This window comes from Lagopus leucura, unplaced genomic scaffold, assembly GCF_019238085.1.
Source record: "Lagopus leucura isolate 7727_CA_CO unplaced genomic scaffold, USGS_WTPT01 Super-Scaffold_100157, whole genome shotgun sequence".
Classification (NCBI taxonomy): domain Eukaryota; kingdom Metazoa; phylum Chordata; class Aves; order Galliformes; family Phasianidae; genus Lagopus; species Lagopus leucura.
This window is the reverse complement of record NW_024962334.1, coordinates 814,399-830,378: the sequence shown is the minus strand read 5'-3', so window position 1 is coordinate 830,378 and position 15,980 is coordinate 814,399. Positions and strand designations below refer to the sequence as shown.

The window sequence follows — 15,980 nt, the reverse complement described above, 5'->3', positions numbered from 1 at the left end:
ATGCTCAGGTACCAGGAAAACTTCCCAGATGTGCATCCTTGAAGCCTTGCAGGCAGTCTGAGCCGTCACAAGGAACAGCTGCTTGGTGTGCTGTTGGAGTCCTTTATTTACCCAGTGGGTGAGCAGGTATGCTGGATTCTTGGCTGAGAAAACAGGTCATCCCCAGGGAGTAATTAGCATCGATCAAGTGACGGTTTTCAGACCTCTTGAAACAGGAGGCTGTTTCATGACGGAAGACAGAGATTTGGTTATTGGTGATAAGTTGATACAGTTGTCTTTTTTTCTGATGCTAGTCAAATTGCATTTAGGAATACTTGGTTATTAAATAATCCAGTTTTACATTCTTTCTCTTCCTACTGTTGGACTTTATAAATCACTTTTTAACACTTTTATTTTTCAGCTTCTCCTTCCTTCCTTTTTCGAACTAATGTGAGTTGTATACCAGGGGGAATAGCTAACCTATTTATCTTGCATTTCTCATGAAGTCTCTAGGCAGCATATTTTAATCGCCTTCATCTTCTAAAATGTCTGCACTACACTCAGAAAGATTAAGGGAAGGAAATCTAAACACAGATGTTGGCAATAATAAACCTTCCAGTTTAATTTATCTCTACTGAGAAGTGTAAACCAAGGTGAATTGTACGGATGGTTAGTCAAGCTGTCTAGTTTATGTACCTTATCATACGCTCAAGTGCATGGTTAATTTTTTTTTCCTTTTAACGCAAACTGAAGTGGGCTCTCAAATTTTAAAATTTACCTCTTTTGTGAACGGTGTTGGTTTCTAATACAGGTTGGATTTATTTTTTTCTGTATGCTTGCAGCCCGGTAGGCCAGCTGTGTTCTGGGCTGCATTAAAAAGGGGCGGCCAGAAGGGAGGTGATCGTCCCCCTCTACCGGCTCTTGTGGGGCCCCATCTGCAGTGGGGAAGAACTGCAGAGGTCATTGGAGAAGTGGTGTACGCTGGGGCCCTGTATGTGTTCCTAGCACAATCTATCCTAGGTGGTACAGGACTAGCAATGCGAAATGCGTGCTTCCACCTTGGGATGGGAGGTGGTGATGTGCTACTCTGTAGTGGTTTTCTGTTATATAGATTTTTATTTTTATTTTTTTTACCAATTTAAAGACAGAGATTAAAAAAGCAACTAGCTGTATCCCTGCAATCAACTGCAAACACTGGTACATCAGTCTAAAAAGGTAATGCTGCAGGCGGTTCTCTTGGTTCTTTCATGGATTCAAAAGCCACTTAAATCATAAATCATAAAATAATTGTATAGGTATAACTGCTATCTGTGTTCTGTATTGTCTTTATCATATTCCTCAGATGAAGTTATCTTGTTACATTAGCAGTCTGGCTGTTTTTGTTTTACTGTGGTGAAAAGTCAGATGGTAATGGGTGAGGAGGCAAATCTGGTGCTCATCTAGTCCAGACTACTTGTAATGCTTTCACAGCATGCAACCACCAGAACACAGAGTCACATGAATGTTCTGTCGTTTAAGACACTCTTCAAGTGAGCTCTGGGCCCTTTTCTCCACATTCTTCATGGAGAACATGTTTAAGATTAACCCCTAAATCTGGAACTGTTTTTTGTGTAGCTCAGCTCCACATCCTGTCTCCTTGGACTTCTCTTGATACTCTGAGATGTTCTTGGAACATTTGCTGTGTTTTTGCCTTCTACCCTCTCAGCTGAGCTACATTCCCTTGGAGCAGCCTAGTATATATCTAACTTGCTTTGTTCAGGATAGCCTGAACAAGTATCCTGCAGTGCAGGAGCAGGGAGGATGAATGGTGGAATCACACAATTCTCTGTTTTTGGCAATCTTTATTTTCAGCCACAGGAACACACAAATTTTCTCAAACTAAAGCATCCTAAAGAATTTTCACTGGCACATGTTTGGAGGTGGCCAGAGCAATGTGATAATCCTTTCTGGAAGGCACAAAACATGAATATGGTATGATAAATGAAAAAGGATGCTAAGGTCAGCCTAGGGAAGGGAAAAAACCTGGAAAAAAAGATTTGTAATGGTTAAAAGGTGTCATACAGATTCCTGTTCTAGGTCAAGTACACTGAACTGTTACTTTAGGAGTAGAGATAATCTGGAATTCTCATTTACAGTTGTTTTTTTCAATAGGAAAATCAGTATTTACAGAAGATAACTATTCCTCAAGAATATTTTAGTGCTGGTTGGGTGGGAGGTGTAATATACTGTGATTTCTGACCTTCACGATTAAATCACAATAGTTTCCTTTATCTAGATAGAAAACATTTTGACCTCATCATGAAGTTGAAGCTACTGTCTTGTGTGTCTTTAGGACCATTGGTTATATGTTACTGGATGGGAGAGAAAAAATAGAAACTCTAAATTTAGAGTTCTGAAAGTCAGCATATTCAGATCTGCTTTTGATAGTTTTGAAAGACCTTACCAAAGCATTCTGTAGGCCAGTCACGTAACTTTTTAAAATGCACGTTAGAACCCTGGAAATTAGAGAAAAGAACTGTTTTGTAGGTATTTAGGAAGGATGAGTAGCACAACCGATATAATTATTTGTCTATTATTTGTCATTTGTGCCAAGAAAATTATGGAACCTTGGGCTGTAATTATTACAGCTTCAATAACGGGTAGCATAATGAGGGCTAGGTCATGTGGGCATTGACGTGAGGAAGACAAATCATATCAGAATAGCCTCTTTCGCTCTTTTTTTCCCCACTTGGTTTCTTAAGCTTGGTTAAGAAAAGTTATAGAATTGGTATAATATGCTAGAACTGCTGTGAGTCATTTCCTTTGCTACTGTGTGTTTTGACTGAAACAGTGAGTTGAGATGGAATCAATATCACACACTAAGTAGTTAAAGAAAACATATAACTGAGGTCTGCAGAAGTAATGGGAAGTAGGAAAACACAAACTGCTGACTTACAGAGGTCTGCCAGTCCTTCCTGCGTTGTTCCCTGTTCTGCCCACTGTTCAGGAAGAGTTTTGGAAGTGGGATTTGGAGGAGACACAAGGAGGAGTAATGAACCGGAGGTTCTGTGTCCCTTAAGTTCTTGTATTGAGACATCAAATAATTTGAAATCTAAAGCAAAAGTGCAGCACCCTGAGGATCAAAACAAGCATTTTTAATTTGTGGTGTGGTCAAGGATTTAAATAATTCTCTTTGTATGGCTTTTCCCACATCTGAAATCTTAATTCTTTTTGCATATTCTTCTAACACACCTACCCAGGGAGGCAAATTGATTTTTGCAGAAAACCTGTCACCCCTTTTGATGAGACAAGCCTCCCCTGTGTCCTGCAACTGAGCTGGCTGAGCTGCATCCCACAGGACTGCCCACTGTCCCTGCGTGATACAGCAGGTAACATGGCAGGCAGAAACACACTGTGGGATGAACAAAATCAGAAGATGCTGTTGTGAGACCATGGCATTGTACGTGGCCTGTTGGTCAGTTTAGACCCAATTCAATTTCATGTCTCACCAGTTTAAATTATAACTTACCTATTCAGTCCAGGACACAATATTCAGGTGGGAAATGCTGAAATATTTAATTACTGAACCTCATGCTTTCTGAATGCTCTACTGTGTAGAAGGCACTGATATTTTCAAGTTTTGCACTGATCAGAGATGATCAGTGGGGTACTCCAGGGGGTGGTAGTTCTGTATTTCTTCTCAGGTTTAAATAAAAGCTCACTGTAGCATCTAGAATCAACCCTCATCAAGTCAGCTGAACTTCTGCCTGTGATTAAGCACAAGGCTTGGGCTGGGCTGCTTAAAATGCAGTGTGTAGTTACAGCCCTTAACTGCACTTGATCTCACAGAATGAGGTGAGGTGTTGCCCCGTTTCTGTGCTGCATGTAGAGTGCTGAAAGGCAGCTCTCTGCATGTCCCAGGGCTGGTGCTAGGAGCTGGGGTGAAGCCCCTGTCTCTGCGGGCTGAGCTCCTGCTGGGGTTTGTCCTAAGCCCGTATCATATCAGAGCTGTGCACCAAGTGGGAGGTGTAATGCACGAGGATCAGCAGGTTAAAAAGGCACATTTTAGTGCTGGTGAATTGTCTATAGCTTATGTAATACTTCTGTATGGGCACTTTAATATTTAATGTTTGTTGTAATATAGATGGAACTTGCAGGCAGCTGTACATTAGCTGCATGAATTTTTAAGAAAGGGATTAAAAAAGTTAGGGAGGCACAAACGTCACAGCAGCTTCCTAATTGGCACGTAACCCAGTAGAAACCAAAATGTGAAAATTAAGTGACTGCCCTAATTATCGGAGGCTCCTAGGAATATATTGTGCTGGAAGATATTCCTTTTTCATTTCATGCACTACTTTAAAAATAAGCACTGTGCAGAGTATAACAAGGCTTTTAATTAAAAGGCAGTACCCACGCAGCAACTTTTCACTCTGGCAGGAGCTGGCGAAGGGAGCCAGGAGGGTGAAAACACTGCTCTGTGCCCTCAAAGGATGGAGCTAATCTGCTGATAATCAGTAACTCTTCAGTGCGTGTGCCACAGTGACATGAGGCCTGATTCTGACTGACAGCAATGTGCCTGGTAGACTTCTTAGGATGATTACTCCTGAGTGGGTGCCTCTACCCTGCTGCTCCCCTGGGGTCATTGCACAGATGTGCATGTTTCTTTGTCCTTGATGCCAGCCTTCCTGAGCTCTGGTGATGCCATCCCCAGCTCACACCAGAAGTTAAAAGCTGGAGTCATTTAAAACAGCAAGATTTATGAGATATGGCAGGGCCCAATACTTCAAATCCATTTGATTAAAACAGCTTCACAGGCTGTGTGTTTATGTAGGGGACTTGTTAAAGGTCTCTTAAACATCCCTGTCCATTTGTTTCCCAGAAATAGTTCCAATTAGTAGATCATGATATTAATTTGCCGATGAATTATTTACCCCCAGGCAGTGTTTTTATTTGAAGAAAAATAACTGATGAAGAATACAGAATAAATGCATACATGTGGACCTATTTGAGAGGCAAAAGTAAATTTTTTTTGCGGAGATTTTGAGTATCCAGTACAAATTATAAGCAGGACTTTTTGAAAGACTGGCTTGAAAGCATTGTCACAAAGGTGAGAGAAATTTTATACTTCTCTGTGAGGAGTTCTAAGTGAACTACTGAGTGCTTCTCGAAAATGACCACAAATGTATAGGAATGTGTTTGTATGAAAGTAGAATTGTACTATGTAAACATGTATATGACGATATTCATTAATTCAATAAATACACATCTATGTGTGGTAGCTGTATACTAGAGCTTCTGGGAGAAAAAAAGCGTGCTTTGTGCTTGTGCTGATTACATAAGCAAAACTAATGCATTTGCAATCTATTCCTCCAGTCGTCCAATAAAAAAAAAAAAAAAGAATCTCCAAGGCCTTAGTTGCTTGCTTTCATGAGGGCAACTTACAGTAGTCCAAAGTTTGAGCAATCAAAAATCATCAGAGATTTGTGTGTGCTTACTGATAGTTATAGTAGTCAGCACTGTTTGTAAAAATGAAGTTGCTCATGGAAATGCGAACGCAGCTGCAGTGGATCGAAGCAAAGGTCCTTCTTAAGGAGCTCCTGTCCTGAGCAAACAGTATAGTTAATGAAAAATGGAACATCACAGGCTTGTAGTCATCTTTTGCCAGTGCACTCTCCCAGCTTGCAGTATACTGTGGATCATGAACTTCAAGTCTGTATTATCTAATAACTCCTCATTTTTTATTTATTCAATCACAGTTGTATTTTTCCGCTTTATCCATCTTTCCTCTCTCCCCTTTCACTTTCCTCACTATATTTCCCACCAAACTGAAGTTTCTATTCTGAGGTGTATCTCACTGAAATTGCAGCTTGTGGCTTCCAGTCATAAACATGATGATGGGATATTAGAGCATGCAATAGTAATTCAAACAGCCGTGATGTGGCATTTTTGCAAAAATTGTGATTTCAGTTATTCTAGAATATTTCTGGACAAAATGTCCAGCATACAGTTAGACAAAAACATCATGCAGTGGGTGAGAAAATGGCTGATGGCTCAGGCCCAAAGTGTTATAGTAAGCGGGGTTACATCAAGGCTGGATGTGGCTCTGGGAAGCCTGGTCTAATGGCTGGCAATTCTGTGCACCGCAGAGGAATTGAAACTAGATTATCTTCGAGGTCCTGTTCAATCCAGTCCATTCTGTGATCCTATGATTCTGTGATCAGGCTGGCGGGTGGTCATTAGTAGGGTTCCCCAGGGATCCATTTTAGGATCTGTTCTCATTAATGTTTTCATAAATAACATGGATGTAGGACTGGAAGGTATTTTCAGCAAGTTTCCCAGTGAAACTAAATTGGGAAAAGCTTTCGACTCAGACTGAGAGGCCTTGTGGAGAGATCTGGACAAATCAGAGAGCTAGGCAATCACCAACCTCAGAAGTTTAACAAGAGCAAGTGCTGGGTTCTGCACCTGGGAAGGGATGACCTTGGCCATACGTACAGACTGAGTGATAAGACACTGTACATTTGCCCCACTGAAATAGGGCAAGTTGAGTAAGAGCCAACAGTAAGAGCCAGGCAGCCAGGAAGGCCGACTTCTTCTGGAGCAAATCAAGCACATCGCTATTAGCCAGTCAAGGGAAGTGATTGTCCTGTTCTACACTGCATTGATAAGGCCTCATCTTGAGTACTGCGCACAGTTTTGGGGTCCACAGTACAAAAATGGCATAGAGCTATTAGAGAATGTCCAGAGGAGAACTACAAAGATGTGGAAGGGTCCAGAGGGAACAGTGTAGGAGGAGAAGCTGAAGTCCCATGGTTTGTTCAGCTTAGATAAGAGAAGACTAAAGGGAGACCTCATGGCAGCCTACAGCCTCCTCATGATGGGTAGTGGAGGGGCAGGTGCTGATCTCCTTTCTCTGGTGACCAACAGTAGAACCTGAGGAAACAGCATTGAGTTGTGACAAGAGAGGTTCAGGTTGGGTATTAGGAAAAAGTTCTTCACCAGGTCAGGCACTGGAACAGGTTCTCCAAGGGAGTGGTCATGGTACTGAGCTTGCTGAGGTTCAAGATGCATCGGGACAATGCTCCCAGACATATGGTCTGATTTTTGGGTGGTTCTCTGTGGAGCCAAGAGTTGAATTGATAGGTCCTTTCCAACTCAGGATATTCTATGATTTCTTTGGAAGATAGAAAACGTTAACAGAAGTCTTAATACATTCACTATATTTTACCAGATCTTAATAGGTGGTATTAACAAAACTATACAAAGTAATCAAGTTGACAGCAGTCTTGTTAAATCTCATTACAGGATGTTCTAATTGACTAGTAATCAAACTGAAGCACCTTACCTTTAGTATCAGTCCCACACTGTGCAACTTGCATGTTCGTCACGTAGAGGCTGGTCATTGATAACATGTGGGCAGTGGGTATCCACATAGCTTGCTCTTTCAGTGTGGCAGTGATCTGCCATAGAGCTCTTTGCAGCCCCACTTGTGCTCGTGCCTTATCATTTCGAATGCGATAACACACAGCGTGCCCAGACCACTTCTTTCTTCCTTGCCCTTAGGAAATCTATGAGCTGATCTGAAGGCAGGAAAAATGCATCTCAGGAAGAGGTTGGCAAAGATCCGTGGAAGATGAGATAGCTGTGTAAATGTGTGGCTGCTACCTGCAGGAAAGAAAGCAGCACTCAGCCTGTGAGGTGTAACAAATACAGCTGTTAAGCACTCATATGTCTCGTGGTGGATGAAATTTCTATTTCAGTGGCCTTTACCTTTAGGAAAGATTGTTCTGACAGTGATATTTAAAAAAAAAATGTAATCTGCATGCCCAATTATGATAATTTTCATTCTCTAGAGCAAAATGAAAATACTATTTGCAATGGTGCCAAGATTAAGCACCCAGTTTCTGTGCACCAGAATTAATATCTGTCTGTGCCACAAATTTTTCTTTAATTTCTGCCCTTCTCCCTCCTTGCCTAATAAAAGGTAAGCTGGAGTTGCACACCGCAGCATCCAACTTCCCGTGGATGTGACTCCTAATGTTTTCAGTGGAGCATTTGCCTAATAAATGCACCAGTTGTGTTGAGATCCATGCTGTTTTTTTGTATATCTTGGTATTTGAGTTGTCAAATGATAACAGTTAGAAAACGTGAGCTGTCTTAGCATGTTGTGACCTAGAATATGTCCTTCAATGAGCTGAAGGGGTTGGAGATATAATTGGGCATATGATGAGTTCACGTAGCAGCCTTACCCCATCATCTTGACAGATTTGTCTTGCTTTTCAGATATTTAACAGTGAAGCTTTCTCTTTTAGAAGAATAACCCTCCCCATACAGTGGGGAGAGTGGAGGATTTCAAATGCTGCAAGTCAGCAGGACACTTGGATTTACTGCATTCTAGTTTTAATTGGGAGGTTGTAAATTGCTGGGGGACACCACAAAGTTTTATTTATGATTAAGGAACTCCACTTGAAGTCCTTTGTTCAGAGATTTGTTATTTCTACAGTATCAAAATTGAGTTGGTCAACTGCAGTGAGATGAGCAGACTGCAATATAAGACCTAATATAAGGACTTCATTCCTTTACAAGTTCTACAAATAACACTGGCTATGATAACGCCAGTGTTCAGAAGTGCTGTGTTTCAGATGTGTTTGTTGTGTTGCCCAGGCTTTTAGTTTTCCCATCATTATTACCACATAACATTTGGCAACCAAACTGCTCATTTAAATGCTTGTTCTGTATATTGTAGAGGTTCAGTTTTCTTTTTAACAAATATTTTCTTTTTAAATACCAAATAAAAACAACCACTGATGCTTTTAAAATAGATTTAATGAAAGAGTAGTCTGTTCTGGAGGTGCTTCGAGATACAGATGGGAGATCTTTTGTTCTTTTCTCTGAAATGGAAGAAGGAAAGCTAGGTTGCAGTTACTGTCTTGCCTGACCTAGCTGCCACTTTTCTCCTAACATGGAAATCTGTTACCCAGAAATAAGTATTTACGCAAGGATTAAAAGAAATGAAAGAAAAATTCAATAAAGATGAAAATGGCACTGTAAAGTTGAGAATGACCTAGTGAGTGGAATGTTACACAGTTCCTTAGATCTGAGTCAATACCACAAGACAAATGGCAGATTCACTTTCCTGAGAATCAGGTATTCGTTATCAAGTTCAGGTGGTGCAATCAGTCTTATTCTTGTTTTCCTGACTACTCACATGTATGTCGTGTGACAAAAAAACACTATGTTCAATTCTGCTAGCGAATGTGGATTGTTAGTGTCTCATTTCTTCCTGAGACAATGAAAGTAACAAGTCATGCAATAGATGCGCATACATGGCTCAGTTATTTTGTAAATATTCATGCGAATATTTGTGTTTGTACTCCCAAGTGAGAGAAAACAAGAAACAGTTATTTGGATCTAAAGCTCGGGTTCGTAAATCTGCTTGGTATGTAAAATTTCAATGTCAAACAAAGTTTGGATGGTTACCTCATCTATCCATTGCGTGTAACTCAGTGCCAATTTGGCTGTACTGAGGCGTGTATGAAATATTGCAAAACTCATCAGAGTTGGAATTGTGACCTCAGATATACTAAGTCCACTTGGGCAAGTGGCCAACACAAAGACTTACCTGAACATGAACTGGCCTTTCCTGTTGTGCTTGTATTTTACACGTTGAATTCACTTCTGGGTGAAAAACAAGGCAGTATGTTCTTGTTACTGGAAGCAGGCATAATTCCTGCTATGACTCTATCAAAGCATTTTTAACCCAGCCTATTCTTTCACATGCAGTGTTCCCCCAACTAAGGAGCAACTCTCTCTTTTGTCTGTAAGTATTGTTTTGTGTGTGTTTGCAGTTTTGGCTCTGATCAGCTGCTGACGCTTGTACATGTCAGATACAAGGACTGAAGGTAAATATATCAAAAAGCCAAATGATTCTGATAGATGCAGGCAGTTTGTTTTTTAATGGGGCAAATGAACTGAATAATAGAATAATAAATAAAAAGGCAAAAAGTTTAGTTCATATTATGCTAAGTGTAACATTTTTCCCTCCTCATTTCAAATAAATTTTCACTCCTAAACAACCTAAAATAAAACATTGCACCATTTTCAGCAATTGGGTAGAAACCAAAGAAGGACATTACTATTTTCAGAGAATCACAAGTAGTCATCCCTGCTTTTTTGTTGTTGTTGTTCTTGGAGTTTGTTGCTGTGTGTTCACACCTAAGATATGCAAAACCTGGGTTTACTCTCTGTATTCTTTGAGGGTTTATTTAAATATTTGTTACACGGTTGACTTAAATCACAAAGCTGAAAGCTAGTATGAAGTTGGGGAATCATCACAATAACCTCTGCTTCAGTTTTATGTAAAGAAACTCAATAGAGCAGAAAGCAAGGCTGAAGCACCTTGCTTGACAAGTCTGCACCCTTTGAGATGGTATTAAGAATTGGTTTGAGTCTCTGGTTTTTCCTTTTTGTTGACATTTAGGTCATGTCATCAGTAGTGAAACAGTTTCATCTGCAGTGGCTGAGAAGGAACTTAATGTTAACTGTAACTACAGTATGAAGTTAGATTTTGATGGCTGCAAATTCATAAGGGCAGAGGAGGGAACTGGACTGAAACCCAATAACTTGAGCTGGATTGTTATTGTCGTAATTGTGCAACTTAAAAGTTGTGTTTAGGAGGCTAAGGGAGAAATTTCACCAGCCTTAATTTGCTGGTGCGGTTGTCCTACAGTAGTTATTCACAGAATCATAGAATGGCCTGGGTTGTAAAGGACCACAATGATCACCGAGTTCCAACCCCCTGCGATGTGCAGGGTTGCCAACCAGCAGACCAGGCTGCCCAGAGCCACATCCATGTGTAGTCTGGGGCAATAGTCCATAATTTGGCAAGGGTTGGGCTTGAGACGAGGCAAAGACTTAAGGATTTCTTACTAGGAAAAAGAGATGAACTGAAGAGTGAGACTGATTCAGACTGTTACACACTGTCTCAGTGAGATGTACAGAGTCTCACTGTCACCAAAGGTCCTTGCTGGCTGTTTTTTAAGTATTTTTTTTTACGTCTCAATGTGGATTTCCCTCTCTGAGGCACAAGGCTCTTGCAGGCAGTGCTTTGGGAATCCAAGGGATTGACAGCCTCTATCTGATCACTCACTTGAAAACCTAAGTCTGTATATTACACAGTGTGGCTGTTTGACATGCTCATGCCAATACAGATTCAAATACTAGGCAAGAGCTGGTGCAAACCAAGATGTCCTTGAAGAGCATCAAAGCTATAGTACAGTATGTACACTACAGTATCCTTGTGCTGTAGTGGAAAGAAAAACATTTTATTTCTTGCTTCAGGAAGAGAGAAAGAGCAAGTGGGCAGATGTTTTTAAAGTAGAAACTAGGGGAAGGTTTCTAGCTTGATACCCATGCACTGTATATTTGGTCCCGGCAGTTGGTGGTTCTTTGTAAGTGGGAGGTTTTGTGGCACTAACAGCTGTCTCCCTGCAGAAGGCTGTCATTCTGTGTTTCTTTTTAAAACAAGCTGCTCTATGCCCTGCCAGCAGACAATGAGGCATTTAGGCAAATCAGTCCTGCGTGAAACATGACAAAGCAGCTAAGGATGTACTGATATACTGCTACAGAAACACTGCAGTTCTTCATTATGTTATTGCTCTGCTTCTGTTAGCATTTGCTTTGAAAAAAATCTCTTTCCCATTTTCCCCTTTGTGTCCATTCTGGCATGCTACCGCTTTGGTAAGCCTACATAGTTAGGAGAATATGTGTCTGGTGGCTGAATGTGTTGTTTGAGTTTTCTACTTACCTCAGCTATTCAGACTCAAAATGGGGCTAAATATCTCCATTTACTTGGGCTTCTAGCATTTGTGATTATGTGGTTTTGCTATATACCTTTTGTTACTGATAGGGGGCAATATGAAAATGTCTAGTCTGTTCTTAGAGGCAGATGATGTCTGTTCTTAGATGTCACTTAACATCAACTTTTCTCCTGCAGGCAGTCTGTGGAGTCTAGAAATTTAATATTGAATGAGTAGTAAAGATAGAATCTAAACTGTCTTGTGAAGCTTTTCTGTTTTTGGCATGATGGATGGGATAGTTCATAAGGATAAGACCTGAATGCTCTGAGAGTTGGAAGTTTTGAGCTGGATCAGACTTTGGCAGCTTGTTCCTTAATAGCTTGTATCTATCTGTCTGGCTAAAACTTGCTTTTTCTTCTCTTGTTTGTGTCTGAAATTTTAGTTATTTGGCAGCCTTACTTTGAGTATTGTTTGCAATTTTGGGTGTCATATTAGAAGGACATAAAACTGCGAGAGAGTGTTCAAGAGTGTGCTTTGACGATGGTGGAGGGTCTGGAGAACAAGATGTATGAGTAGTGGCTGAGGTGTGTTGGTTAGTCCAGCACAGAGCAGAGGAGCTGAGGGGAGGTTCTTCACCAGAGAGTGGTGGGAGACTGGAACAGGCTCCAAGCTGCTGGAGTTCAGGAAGCATATGGATAACACTCTGAGATGAAGGGTTTGAGTTTTGGGTGGTCCTGTGCAGAACCAGTTGGACTTGGATGATCCTTGTAGTTTCCTTCCAATTAGATGTTCTGTGATTCTATGAGTCTATGAAAAACATAGTTCACACATTTACAAGCTGGTGCTTTGCTCTTATTATAAGGAAAATACCACTTTCAGAGCATTACTGCTTTTTTCTTCAGGCAAGTTATTTAAAGGTACAAAAATGAGCTGTCTGGGCTTACTCATTTTAAGCTGATAGTCAAGCATCAGTAATGAAAACGACTGCATAAATTGTCATCTATCTCACACTGTCCAAGACATTTCCCTGCCATTACTCTCAGCATAATCTGTAGCACTTTGTCCAGCCAGAAGGAGCTGAAGTGTTGGCTCTTCTGCTGTATAGTTTATTTTCCATCTGGAGGATGGAAAATACATGGCCTTTCCATACCAATTTTATTGGAGGTCTGTACAAAGACCATGGATCAAGTCTTTATTCTTTCAAGGGACTTAAGATCCAGCTCTTGCTAAGATACTTTAGTTGAACATGTGAAGTGTGAGTGAACTCCTGGTGCCTGAGTAAATCCACTGGTGGAAAGCGCTGATCCTCACAAGGACGTGGGACTTTAGGACTCCCAGAAATTTAACATTGAAACGAGTTGCCCACCCTCAAGTTTAGGTGTGTGTCTGGGGTTTAGTTCCCACAGGTTTCTGGGAGAAGAAACAGTCCATAAAGAATGATTTGTGCTAGAGATCTAGACCTCAAACTTGCTTGTTGCACTTAAAAATGCATCTAGTTAAAACCATTTTCACCATTTTAGTGTTACAAGAAGCTTGTGATGCCTTCACTCTTTATGTTATTAACTGACTGTCTTTCATCCTTCAATATTGATTGTTGTGCTTGATGATGATCTTTGTAGTTTTACCAAACTATGTAAAATGGCTATATGCAAAATGGTAGCTGTGTAAGATCTTGTTTTTAAAGAAATTCTTGCATGGACTTACTGTTTCAAAAATACACGTGAAGGTTGTGTGAAAGGTGGCCAGTGCTTCTCAAGGCTCCAGCGGAGATCAGAATCACTCTGCATTTCATGCACTTCGCAGTCACAAAATAAAGCATAACCCTTAGTAAATGTATGAGATGCCAGACACATTGTGATATCATGATGTAAAGCAAACAAAAGTGATGACAGAGCCTTTATTTAAGATACAGGTGCTGTTGAACAAGATATCAAAGAAAGAGGAATTAACTCACCCTCCCAGAAAGAGCTTGGAATAAAGGGGTGAGCTGGGGAATGCAGCTGTCTCTGGTTTGAACTCTGGCATGCTGGAAAAGTAGGGGGGAGGGGGGCATGTGGTGCAGGCTCTGAGTGCATACACACTGCTGGAAGCACAGCTGGAAGCACCACCAAAGGTGGATCTAGGCTCCCCACTCCGAGTACTCAGGTGCTCATGTACTGTTTCAAGCTGTTACCTGGCAATTCCACTGCACGTGGAAGCACTGTGATTACCCCAGTTTCACAGCACAGACATTAAACTGACAGTACACAAAGTTCTCTGGCATGGAATCATGACTGGCCTGGTCATTTTTAAGTCCCTGTCCATGCAGTAGTTCTAGTACATCATTCTTTCTCTCTTCATCAGAGAAGTCAGCCGATTCTCTGGGAGCTGTAGGCAGTTAGAAGCCATGAAATGCTGGGAGTCATCTAGTCAAGTTCTTTGGTGGATTGCAAAATCCATGAGATGTTGGCAAAAACTCCAGTTGTCCAAATCCAGATTGATGCTTTCCTGCTGTAAAGCATGGCCAGGTACTCTAGAGACAAGTGAAATCAGAAAGTCTTACCTGCATGCATGGACAGAGGCATGTAAAGCTATCCAAGGCTATTGTGCTACTGGCTGAAAGTTTGGTCTCCTGCAGGAAGAAATTAAGCTTTAATAAATTCTGAGAAACAACTGGATGTGATATATCATACAAGCTACTGTGCTGCTGCTTTGAATAAGTTTGAGGCTTAAAGGATGCTGTGGAGATGATATTTGTAATTTTTATGGAAAAGATATCCAAATGACCTAAAGGGAAACAGAAGAAGGGTGTACTTTCATAATTGAGACACTGCACAGTTGGGATAATGCCTGCTTCTCTCTACCTTGATGCTAAGGAAAGGCACTTTTATGTGATTCTTGGAGTGGTCTCTAAAATAAGTCTCTAAATGTAAGAGTTTTGTGTCACATTGCAAATGGTATTTTGTCCCTTCCATTTAAAATGTAATTTAAAGTTAGTGATGTTAGTGGCTGTGTGATATTACAGGGAATTCCTCTGCTGTAACTGTTGATTCTGTAATGGGTCTCTCTTTTGGGCTCACTTTGAACTTCCTCATTTTTGTGAACTTTGGAAGTTACAGAATCCCTGCCAAAGAAAGGCTCAAACCTCTCAAGTCATGTAACAGTACTCAAAGGAGGCTAAGTGATGGTGCTGACTTTAGCAATGGCAGAGCTGGTGGAAGCTTCCAACTCTGTACTTCTACAACCTCTGAGTTAAGAAGAATGGGTGGCAGCATCTTTAGAAATAAAGCCATTGACAACTACAAGGTCATCACAGTCCCAGTAGCTAGTAATTACTGCTTCTCCTTAAAGGATCTTAACCAGTGCTCTATCAGTGTTGGGATGGAGATGAGAGTTTTGGTGTAGAAGTATCTGCTTGTTCTCACAGCTCAGCCTGAGATGTGAATTTTAGAGGGTAGAAAAGGGCAGAGCTGATGAACTTTACCACTCCATTCTACCAGTCTTTTTATATAGCTAATGGAAATCCATGCTTCGGTCATTTTAATACCAAGCTGTACTTTCTGACTGGAGTCCAAAAGGATATAGTCTGAGTTGGTGAGGGGGTAGCAAAGGGGAGCCATGATTGCCTTATAGCTTCTGTTCCACAGATCCTTTAAAATTGCTTTGAAATAAAACTGTTTGGTTGAAGAAAGCAGGAGGGTTATGACTATAACTAGGGACACAGTATACTTCGTCTCCTCCGAAGGCTCTTCAAAATTAGGAGTCTGGGTAAATGCTCGTGCAGTGTGAGGTTTGGGCTCTGTTCATCTTTTCTCACTGGCCAGGTGAACTGGCTGAGCATGGGGCTGAGCACGCGATCTTCTCTGGGATCCTGCTCCATGTCAGGGCCAGGGGATGCTGTGTTTAAGCATTTTCTCAGAGGTCATGCTGGAGTTACAGTTTCCCAGAGCACAGGCATTGCTCAGATTGTTGACAAGCTGTGTGCGTAGGGGGGAAAACAGAAAACAAGGATGGTTACTGGAGAAGGAAAAAGCTTTATTCTCCCATATCGCTTTTGAAATGGTTGCCTGGATCTCAATACAACTTTCAAATCCGAACTTAAAATAAAACCTGGGTTTTTCTTTTTCTATTGCTATTTCTGCCACCTCCATGACTTGAGAAGCACTTAAAAAAGGCTCGTATTAGCATTCATGTGTTACTTTTTTGCCCCCTGTTGTGACAATTTGACAAAATAGTAACTTGTCT

The 15,980-nt window shown here is 41.0% G+C and overlaps 1 protein-coding gene across 3 annotated transcripts in view; it reads left to right on the top strand.

Moving 5' to 3' along the window:
* The window catches only part of HECW1 (HECT, C2 and WW domain containing E3 ubiquitin protein ligase 1), a 236,233-nt gene that overhangs the window by 27,763 nt on the left and 192,490 nt on the right, over positions 1 to 15,980 (top strand). The window contains exon 1 of one of the 3 annotated variants that reach the window (XM_042889149.1): positions 9,739 to 9,778. The exons of the other annotated variants lie outside the window; for them this stretch is intronic. The gene's annotated coding sequence lies outside the window, so the exon portion shown is untranslated. Of the gene's footprint in view, positions 1 to 9,738; positions 9,779 to 15,980 lie in introns of those variants that run through there. 3 annotated transcript variants of the gene reach the window in all.